The 11,898-nt window shown below is 34.9% G+C and overlaps 1 protein-coding gene across 3 annotated transcripts in view; it reads left to right on the top strand.

Moving 5' to 3' along the window:
• Nucleotides 1-11,898, top strand: part of PCDH15 (protocadherin-related 15) — a 1,053,047-nt gene that overhangs the window by 703,738 nt on the left and 337,411 nt on the right. The gene's annotated exons all lie outside the window — the stretch shown is intronic.

Consider the following 11,898-nt stretch of genomic DNA (forward strand, 5'->3'; position numbering starts at 1 on the left):
GGATGCATTTTAAGAAACTGTAAACTTAATATTAATACATTATTGAATCTTTCTAGGAACTTTATGTCTCTTCATTTGCCCATGTTTTCTTTTGTATCCTTTAGTAGATTTTATTTTCAAAATTTTTTTTTACAAATGTCCTATACATTTTTTTAAATTTAATTTAATTTTATTTCTTAACTTAACAATATTTTATTGGTTTTGCCATATATCAACATGAATCCGCCACAGGTATACATGTGTTCCCCATCCTGAACCCTCCTCCCTCCTGCCTCCCCATACCATCCCTCTGGGTCGTCCCAGTGCACCAGCCCCAAGCATCCAGCATCGTGCATAGAACCTGGACTGGCGACTCTTTTCATACATGATATTATACATGTTTCAATGCCATTCTCCCAAATCATCCCACCCTCTCCCTCTCCCACAGAGTCCAAAAGACTGTTCTATACATCATTGTCTCTTCTGCTGTCTCGTATACAGGGTTATTGTTACCATCTTTCTTAATTCCATATATATGCGTTAGTATACTGTATTAGTGTTTTTCTTTCTGGCTTACTTCACTCTATATGGTAGGCTCCAGTTTCATCCACCTCATTAGAACTGATTCAAATGTATTCCTCCATTGTGTATATTTACCACAGCTTTCTTATCCATTCATCTGCTGATGGACATCTAGGTTGCTTCCATGTCCTGGCTATTATAAACAGTGCTGCGATGAACATTGGGGTACACGTGTCTCTTTCAATTCTGGTTTCCTCAGTCTGTATACCCAGCAGTGGGATTGCTGGATCATAAGGCAGTTCTATTTCCAGTTTTTTAAGGAATCTCCACACTGTTCTCCATAGTGGCTGTACTAGTTTGCATTCCCACCAACAGTGTAAGAGGGTTCCCTTTTTTCCACACCCACTCCAGCATTTATTGCTTGTAGACTTTTGGATCGCCAGGATGTTTCTCATTTTTTGTTATTGTAAATGGACTCCTTTCTTGTTCTTCTAATTGGCTGACATTTACACATACAAAAGTTATTAACCTATATTAATTTTAACACACTTTCTTAATTCTCATATTTTTATAGCTTTCCAGTTCGTATTTTTATATTATCTAATAATACATTTTAAAAGTAGTGATACTTTGATGTCCTTCTTTTTGTTTATTTTGTTCTCTTTAATTTCATTTGATAGTACTTCCAATAAAATGTTTGTCTTGATTTTAATTAGGAAGGCCTCCCATGTTTCCCTAGTATATTGGTTTATGGTTAAAAAACATTTTACTATGTTAATAAAGCATTCATCTATTTGTATTTTATTGACTTTTAAAAAATAAGAATGGTCATTTATTCAAGTCAAATAATCCATCAACTATGAAAGCAGTAATGACTTTTCTTTTTGAGCTAATGCTAGGATGACTGATCTTAATACAGTTCTAAAATATATCTGTTTTTCATTCCTGATATAAATCCGACTAGGCTTTGGTGTTTTAATCTTGAAATAAACTTCTGGATTATGTTTGTTGGTATCTTATTTAGTGAAATCCATCCATGCTTCTCTTTTTGAGAAACTTTTGTGAAGGCTTTATATAGTTTTTATGATACTACATAGATGAAATAAACAAAAATACAAAGGAACACAAAAATGAATTAATAAGTCCAACAACAATATGAATTACTTGTGTCTCTAAAGTCAATAAATCCAAATTCAATTCTCTGAAAAATAAATAAAAACATAGATAAATTGATAACTATCAGCTAGCCCGGTCAAAGAGTGGGAGAAAGTAGAACTTTGCCTAATAAATTCTGAGAGGGAAATGACATAGAAACAGAAGAAATTGGAAGAATAATTAAGAGACAGCTTTGCTTTAAATAGATGCAAAAACTTAAAAACATGGATAAAATGGATAACTTTTCAAGAAGTTATAATTTACCAAAACCAATTGCAAAGATTAAGAATTCTTAAGAGATCAATTCTGTAGAGGAAAATACTACCCCAAACTCTAGCAAGGCAAGAAAGTTTGACAGAACTGTAACCAAACCACTGACCATTAAAACCCCTCCAGAGCAGAAAATTGGACATTATTTTCCCCGAAGCATAACCACGTGAGAGACTTTTCTCTTCACATCCCTCTTATCATTAATCATAGACATTTCATAGAACCCTGTATTTCCTCATTGATATGTCTAGACTGTTCTTTCTCTTGTTTCTCAATATTTTATCTTTTAATCTCATTGCGTAAGAATGAATGTACTTTCCAGTACTCCTTGCTACTCTCATCTGCAAAGGACAGATCCTGCCTCCATTTTCTCCCACTATTATTTATAAACCTGTAGGTCACTCCGGAAGAGTTTAGTTTTTGCCTGCTTGGCATTCACTTCAACAGTATGTTTGTCAAAATGCTTAGTGACTTCATTGTCCAGCGTGGTAGAAAGCATCTCCAAATTTGCAGTTGTTTTGGCCAGGATCTCTGGAGCCCTCCTCAGTGCTTATTTTTCAAACTCCAAATATAATCTTGAGCAACAAATCTAAGCTCTAACCTGAAAACATTCAGAAAACAAGAAATCCCACTACTTTCATTAATAACATCACAGTCTAAGCCATTGTTCTCTCTAGTCTATAGTGTTGAAAACCTCTTCTAATGAGAAGTCTAGTTAGACTTCTGCCTGAGCCCCCTTCAGAGTCTCTTCTCAATACAATAGCTTGGCTGATTCTGATAACATAGAACACATCTCTTCCTTTTGCATAGATTTCTAGAGTCTTCACATCTCACTCTGTGTAAAAGGCAACATCATTAAAAGGGCCAGTGGAGCCCAGCCCAGTTTGTCCTGGTAGCAGCCACAGAACACTTCCTCATGTCACCTCTTCACATTTGCCTGGCCTTCTACTGTGGTGTTTGTCTTAGTCCACTCCAGTTATCACACTGGTCTCCTCTCTGTCTCTGAGACTTGCACCCACTTGCAAACCTTTGAACTTGACTTTCGTCTCCTTTCAGCCTGCAGTGGTTTTATCCTCAGATTTCTTTGTGGCCTTATTCCTTCAAGGTCATTACCCAATCATCACTTTGTCTGTGAATCCTTTTCTAACAACCTGTTTGCAACTACAACAAGCTCTCAATGCTTTTATAGCCCTTTCCTAGTATTATCTGATGCACTGAAAGTACTACCATGAAATGCACTATATGCATTTTTGTTTAGAGAATGAATTTCATTGTCTGCCTTGCTTCTTCTCCACTAGCTAGTTCAAAAGCATAAGAATCATTGTGGTTCAGTTTTCTTTTTCCCAGAAGTCAAAACAATTTCTGAACGCCCTAAGTTCTAAACAAGCATCTTTTTTGTTTCTTTTCCTAGATTTTTAATAAATGTCATTTTGGGTTTTTAAATAGATGAATTGGATTAATAGATGATATGAGACAAAACTCAGTTTTTTTTAGAGTTTCCCAAACAAAGAGTTAGATTTGAAATTCTGCCTTCCCAGAAAGTATACACCAGTTCTCTCCTGCTGCTGCTGCTAAGTGGCTTCAGTCGTGTCCGACTCTGTGCGACCCCAGAGACAGCAGCCGACCAGGATCCCCCTTCCCTAGGATTCTCCAGGCAAGAACACTGGAGTGGGTTGCCATTTCCTTCTCCAATACATGAAAGTGAAAAGTGAAAGTGAAGTTGCTCCTAGTCCCTATTAAAAAAAAAAAATATATATATATATATATATATAGGTGTCTGTGACAGTAAGATTTTCTACCCAGTCCAATAAACCATTTATTACATAACTACCATTTATGAGAGTACAAAGATAAACATAGTAATTGTCATTTGCAGGCCAAAAGAAAAATTACAGTGAATTGTAGAAAGTAGAACTATAAATAAATCAATTTACCATGGTGAAGTTGAGACTGAGGTAAATTCTCAGCTTTCTGGGACATTGATGAGGGCACTTGTCATAACAGGGGAGTATTTAGAAGATCTACTAAACAAGATGAGTTAGGAGAATGAGCAGAGGTTGACCACATTAAAAAATAATAATAATAATAAAGCCCATCACATTATTTATACAACTGGAGAAGTCTGAAATAACTTGGATATTTTGGATTTTAGATATTTTGGATAATTGCAAGTCAGTCAGCAAATCAGTATATTAACTATAATTCAGAGGGTCAGTAGAGTTAAGGGTCATATCATGGAAAATTTAATTTGTTTTCTTAAGAAGCTTGGAGTTATCTAGTCAATGGAAGCAATGGAAGGACTTTAAAACATAAATTCATCTGAGAGAGTTTGGTTTCAGGAAAATCACTCTGGTTCCCCTATAGAAGATAGATTTGGGGGAAGATGAAGCTGAAGGCAGGCTTCCCCAATGGCTCAATGGTAAAGACTCTGCCTGCCAATGTAGGAGCCTCGGGTTTGATCCTTGGGTCATAAAGGTCCCCTGGAGAAGGGAATGGCAACCCACTCCAGTAGTCTTGCCTGGAGAATTCCATGGAAAGAGGAGCTTGGTGGGCTATATAGTCCATGGGGTCACAAAGAATCAGATATGACTTAGCAACTGAACAACAACAAACAGCAAAAGCTGTAGGTAGAGAGATGAGGCAGAACACCTCCCCTAAGAAAACGTTGCTGATGGGTTGAACTGGACCATCAGTAAGGAAAAATGGAGAGAAGCAATTATTAAAAATTGAAAGTCTCTCCCAGGCTTTTATCTAAGCTGACTGATTGGTAGCAATGTCAATAAGGCACACATATTTGAGTGAAAGGGAAGAGCTCAATTTCATACACGTTTACTTGTATTTACTTGGAATAAATATATTAATATATTCAAAAAGAAAATGGATATACATGTCTGAATGTGAGAAGACATTCAAGGGCTATATCTTGTGTAGAAACAAATAGAATTCATTTATACAGTGAATAGTTACAGAATTCAAAATGAGAGTCTATGTTTGAATGAATTTAAAATAATAGTGTCATTTATGCTGGGTTATTCTGAAGGGACGTTAAGATGACTGATGCTATTTAATTAATGTGCCAGGGCTAGACATCATGCTAGTGACCTTTATATATAATTTTTAATCTTAACAAAAAATTATAACTCTTGCATAGCTCTATTTATTTTTATAAACCAAAAATAAAAACTGAAAAGGATAACTTACTTGGGTACATGACCCCTTGCCCACATTCATAAAAAAGTGTTGATAACCATAATAAACAAGAGGTAGAAACATAACTTGAACTCAGGACCCTTAGATTCTAAAATCTTCCCCTTCATTCTGTTTCATATCCATAACCCTTAGTAGTTATTATTCTGGTGAAAAAAATGATAAGATAGTAATAATATTAATGCTAATTATAAACATAAGTATATCTTGTCTTTATTATTTAAAATGTTATTAAAACCCGATAATAGTCATCTATTTTGTAACTTATTTTCATTGAAGATAGTGCTGTACTAAATAGATGTCTAATCTATATGTGCATGCATATTATTATTAATATTTTTAGACAACTTTATTATTTAGTGAGTGAGATTTTAAATTTGCTTTGAAGTTCCGGTTTGCAAGTCATATTGCTGATTTGCCTTGATAAGCCTTTGTTTACAGTAATTTGTAGTCTAACTGGTTTTTACTTAAATCAAATTGTATTCTACTCCTAGAAACAAAGTGGCATTTTCAGAATTTGAATATACAGGTCTTTTCAGTGATATGAGGCATTTATTTGACTTAGTCTCACTGTTTTCTTTATAGACCATGGTTTGGGCACTAAAAGACCACCTTATGATGGTTGATTATCAAGTGGGACCTGCAGAGAGTAAAATCCATATACCTCCATCCTACCTGCCACAATAATGTTATGTTTCCCTAGAATAATGACACTTGCTATTTTCTGGAGGAAAATTAGTCTTTCAGATTGAGTTGATGATTGAACTGAAGAGTTGTGAGGCTTTGCTTTCAGTATTTCTTTTTGAAAAAGATGCCCTTAGAAAATTATGAACATAAAAATATAGATTGTGGCATATTTTACAAACTGATCCAGATGACAGCAGTGACATGTAGACCTAATTAAATGATAACACTAAAAGCAATGATGATTTTCTGTCTTATGCTTTTCTAATAAACAACCTCAATTCTAAATGTCAATAACACTGACTCTCAAAATGAAGATTTATGAATTAACTAGCAGAAGAATTAACTGTTTATATGTTTGTTATTCTAATTGATTAAACTAGCCAAAGAATTAGAGTAAGAGGAGCCATAGTCTATAGTGGTTTTGTTTGGGGGAATTTTGTTTTTTTTCAGTTATTGATAAAACAGAAGAGGACAAAACAAAAGATTTTTAAAAAGTAGTAAGATACGTTAGATAGTGTTTACTTTTTGTCTGTAAGTCTTCTTGTATGTAACTGCATTAAATTAAGTAAATATTTAATCTTAGTATGAGTTAAAGTACTACTATTAAGTATTTATCAAAATGTATAGATAAAATTCAATCCCTTCCCCCAAATATAAAACAAATCATGATAAAACAACTGATGCCTGGCAAGGAATACTTTTTTGATAATCTATTTTCATGGAATTCAAGGTTGTATCTAACTAACACAATATTAAATCACCCATTCTCAAATGAAATTATTTTTCAATTATGAATATATGTATTTTAAAATAACTTCACATTATATATTTAACATTAATAATAAAAATTTATGGAAGTATTCATTTTAGAAAAATTGTACTGAGTTTCCTCTTGGGAAGCACTAGAAATATAAGACAAGATGAGCTTTTTGCCCTCACAGCATTCATATAGAGGCACTGGTAAATCCGGATATAGCATAGTATAATTACAAGTGCAGTTTAACTTGGACAGGAAGGAAAATGAGGTATCCTAGCAGAAAAAAACAATAAAAGCAACGATACAGAGACACAGCAAAGTATTGTCTGCTGTGGGAACTGTTAAAATCTATCAACCAATCCCATTGTTGTTAAACTGAAATTTAAATCAGTAAGTAGAGCACATGAGTACCAGAAGGCTGTGACTCTTGCTCATCTCTCTAGTCTTAATTCCTACCATTGCCCTAATTATATCTTTTTCTTTAGTTGTACAAAAGGTATTGTTTTCTTATTTATTGGTCTCTGAATTTGCACACATGTTTTTCCCTGTCTGTAACGCCCTGTGGTTTTTATACCTACGTGCATCTTGTCCCTGTAACTTTCCCTGAGAAATTTCTCTGAAGTCTTAGGTTAGTTTTAAATCTGGGAGTGTTGCTCCTATGGATCCCTGTATGTATTTCCAAAATAATAAAACAGAACCTATGAACACTGAAGTGTAAATACAGCTTTTTTATTGTGATATTGGTGAAGACAAAGGAAAAAAAAAAGTTAAGCTTTTATTTTGATGATCCTCTTAGAAACAAGGTAGAAATATAGAGTTACAAATAGATACCTCATAGCATGTGTTGACACATTTAAAAGAAAATTACTATACAGACTGTGCAATCTTCTAAATGTCAAGAACATTATCTCAGTACCACTGAGTAGTATTGTCATATCCAAAAAATGTGACTTTTTATTTTCTTAAAAATTATACCATTTTTGAAGTTAAGGCTTCTTAGGCCTCTCTTCACAACCTCTTTTTATTTATATTTTATTTTGTTCTTAAAAACAAAATGCTATTGGTGAAGTTTGATTCATAATATAAACAATTAAAATTGATTGTGATATTATAGTCTGATCCAAATACTTCAAATTTGTGATTTTCTGTGAGATAACATCCTTCCTTGCAAACCACAGATGTTTTATGCTCTCACACAGAAACATACACACACATGAGATAATTAAAAAGTCTTGTTTACTTCCCAGTTTTGTTCTTGTAGAATGTGGGGAGAAAAGGCAGGCAGATTTTAAATTTGTAAGTTTTGCCTTTGAGTTTGTCTTCTGTTGCTAATTGTCTTCACAACCTTGAATCTCTCACTTAATCTTTCTGATTTTCTAATATTCTTTCATAAAATGAGAGTTAAACTAGATGGTTTCCAGGGTCTTTTAAAAACATATGATTATCTGAGAAGTTACACCACCTTTCTTACTCTACTTTGAACTCATTACCAAATGAGAAATAAAAACTTTATGATTTTTGTGTTTATAGATTTATCTACTATAAATCTGACTATATTATAAAAATAAAATTTATATCATATAGATTCTCAGTTTTATGCATTTAAGACTAGCTGTAAAATGTAATACAAAGTGTTCCCATAGAATGTTATTATTTACCTTGTGACTGTCCTGTTTTGTTATGTGCTTAATTAATGATATTGAATTACTAATCTTTATACAGCATTAATGATATTATTTTATTGTTAATACTATCAGGATTCAATTTTAGAAAGCTAACTCTGACACTATATTAACATCAGGGCTAAAAAGAGGATAGAGTTTTAGAAGGCCATAACCATCAAGAAGGTTGGTGCTTATTTCAACTTATTGTAGCAAAGTGCCAGGATGTTAAAGATGAAAAACTTAAGACCTTGAAATATGATCGTACTCAAATAACTCTAAAATCCAAATGTGTGTGTGAGGAGAAAGGGTTGGGAATGATTAGTGATTCTAGCATTTGAATTACTGGAAAGGAGCAAAGGAAGCGAAGAAGTAAGTGCAGATGAAGGAGACAGTCATGATGGACCTTGGTGTTCACTGGCTTATGCCTTGGGAAATAGAATCTTTTTTTGTTTTGCATTTAATTTTTTTCTTCTCTGTGCCAAATACACAAGCTTCTTATGAGTTAGAAGTCATTACTGTAGGGTTGTGGATGTAAACAGTTTAGTCAAAGGGGGAAGAAAAAGGAAATATGTAAAGTACAATAAGTTTAGCATAAATTATACTTTTAAGAGCAGAAAGAGACCCTTGTTCAGATAAAACTTTTATGAAGTATTCCACACCAGTAAGTTGAAGCTCTAATGAATATCAAAAACAGGAAGGTTCTAGATTTTTGAAAGGAAACTTTGAATTTAGAGTACAGGTGTTTTTTAGGTCAAAAAAGTGAGGGACTCTCTTGCCTCCAGGGTTACCAGGGTTTTAGGTCAGCTTGTAGAGGAATCCCCTGGACTCCAAACTTAAAAGGCAGGGGAATCTGCATGTTTTACTCCCCATGAACTTCTGGGACCCTGGTCTTCTAAATCAAATTTGTGTGAGAAAAACCTTATATATTCGTGGAAAATGTAGATTTCCAGTCCCACACTAAAAGATTAGGATCCAGTATGTCTAAACCCTAACACCACCACAATCCACTCAGGAAAGGAGAGAGGATACTGCACCTGTAGATTTTAGCTTAGAAAAGTGGAAAAATGCAATTAAAATGTAAAATATTTAAAGGGATATGAATAAGATAAATGCAAGCTTATTAATTCCATTTCAAAGAATAGAATAAGAAACCTTATTTTGAATAGTTATCAATAATAACTGATATATGTATGTTTTTCAGTATGTACTTCCCTGGCATCTCAGATGGTAAAGAATCTCCCTGTGATTCTGGAGACCTGGGTTTGATCCCTTGGTCGTGGAGATCCCATGGAAAAAGGATTGGCTACCCGCTACAGTGTTCTTGCCTGGAGAATTCCATGGACAGAAGAGCCTGATGGGCTACAGTCCATGAGGTCCCAGAGTCAGACACACCTGAGCAGCTAACACTTTCACTTGACTTCATATATTTATATATACATACATACACATGTGCACACACACACACATATTTAACCCTTATGCTAATCTTAATGTTATTATTATATTTAGTTATCAGATGAAGATCAGATCAGATCAGTCAGTCGCTCAGTCGTGTCCGACTCTTTGCGACCCCATGAATTGCAGCACACCAGGCCTCCTAGTCCATCACCAACTCCCAGAGTTCACTGAGACTCACGTCCATCGAGTCAGTGATGCCATCCAGCCATCTCATCCTCTGTTGTCCCCTTCTCCTCCTGCCCCCAATCCCTCCCAGCATCAGAGTCTTTTCCAATGAGTCAACTCTTCGCATGAGGTGGCCAAAGTACTGGAGTTTCAGATAGTGAAACTGAAAGAAGTCAGTTGCCTATGATCATATCTGGTAGCATCAAAATTTTAACCTAGGAATGTGTGGTTAAAAATCCAGTGCTCAACATTACTCAGCTAGGATTATTATCAATATGGTGGAGGGTAAATGTTATTGGGCTTATTACGCACAGAGGATGTGCCTGCAGCAAAAAGGAAGAAATAGTAAAATGTGTGAATCACTTTATATGTAACAAACACTAAGAAAATAACTCAGAATGATGAAGGGTAATATTAGCAGTAATGTTTATCTTGGGATGGCTGTTGGAATGAGATCACCACCTGGGAGAATAATATGCCCACTCATACTGACAATTACTTGATTCCCACATAATGAAAAGTGGGGCTCTTTGCACACTAAAATTTTTAACTTCCTGATATTTCTCTTTTTCATCTATCCATCATAGTTGTTGTTTAGTCACTGAGTCATGTCTGACTCTTTTGCGATCCCGTGGACTGTATATAACCTGCAAGGCTCCTCTCTCCATGGAATTGCCCAGGCAAGAATACTGGCATGGATTACCATTTCCTTCTCTAGGGGATCTTCCCGACTCAGGGATCAAATTTGGGTTTCCTGCATGGCGGGGGGGTTCTATACCACTGAGCCACCAGGGAATCCTGCCATTATAGTACTAATAAGGGTAAACTTGATACCTCTAAGTTTATAAGCAACATTTCACCATCCATTTTAACCTACTTTAAACATCTTACCCTTAAAACACGAATTGTAAAAAAAAAATTAGAAAAGCAATTATATTTTGATTAATTTTAATGGTGAATTTTAATAATCAGATGATATCAGAGCAAGAAATAATGCAGATGCATTAACTAATTATGAAGTCTAAAAGATTTTAATTTAGATTGAGATTGCTTTGGAACAATATTGTGGTAAATATAAGTATGAATTTTTTTAAGTCACTGCAAATTTTTAGAGGTACTTAGTATTCTACAGGTATCTATTCTACTGAGAATATGTTCAGAAAAGATTTAAACTTAGGCATATTATAAGGTGATAAGCTAAAAAAAATATTTTCTTTGCCAATAAACTGTGGAAAATTCTGAAAGAGGTGGGAATACCAGACCACCTGACCAGCCTCTTGAGAAACCTATATGCAGGTCAGGAAGCAACAGTTAGAACTGGACATGGAACAACAGACTGGTTCCAGATAGAAAAATGAGTACGTCAAGGCTGTATATTGTTACCCTGCTTATTTAACTTATATGCAGAGTACATCGTGAGAAACGCTGGGCTGGAAGAAGCACAAGCTGGTATCAAGATTGCCGGGAGAAATATCAATAACCTCAGAAATGCAGATGACACCACCCTTATGGCAGAAAGTGAAGAGGAACTAAAAAGCCTCTTGATGAAAGTGAAAGAGGAAAGTGAAAAAGTTGGCTTAAAGCTCTACATTCAGAAAACTAAGATCATGGCATCTGGTGCCATCATTTCATGGGAAATAGATGGGGAAACAGTGGAAACAGTGTCAGACTTTTTATTTTTGGGGGCTCCAAAATCACTGCAGATGGTGACTGCAGCCATGAAATTAAAAGACGCTTACTCCTTGGAAGGAAAGTTATGACAAACCTAGATAGCATATTCAAAAGCAGAGACATTACTTTGCCAACAAAGGTTCGTCTAGTCAAGGCTATGGTTTTTTCCAGTAGTCATGTATGGATGTGAGAGTTGAACTGTGAAGAAAGCTGAACGCTGAAGAATTGATGCTTTTGAATTATGGTGTTGGAGAAGACACTTGAGAGTCCCTTGGACTGCAAGGAGATCCGACCAGTCCATTCTGAAGGAGATCAGCCCTGGGATTTCTTTGGAAGGAATGATGCTAAAGCTGAAACTCCAGT

The sequence above is a fragment of the Bison bison genome, unplaced genomic scaffold, assembly GCF_000754665.1.
Source record: "Bison bison bison isolate TAMUID 2011002044 unplaced genomic scaffold, Bison_UMD1.0 scf7180017864372, whole genome shotgun sequence".
NCBI classification, from domain to species: domain Eukaryota; kingdom Metazoa; phylum Chordata; class Mammalia; order Artiodactyla; family Bovidae; genus Bison; species Bison bison.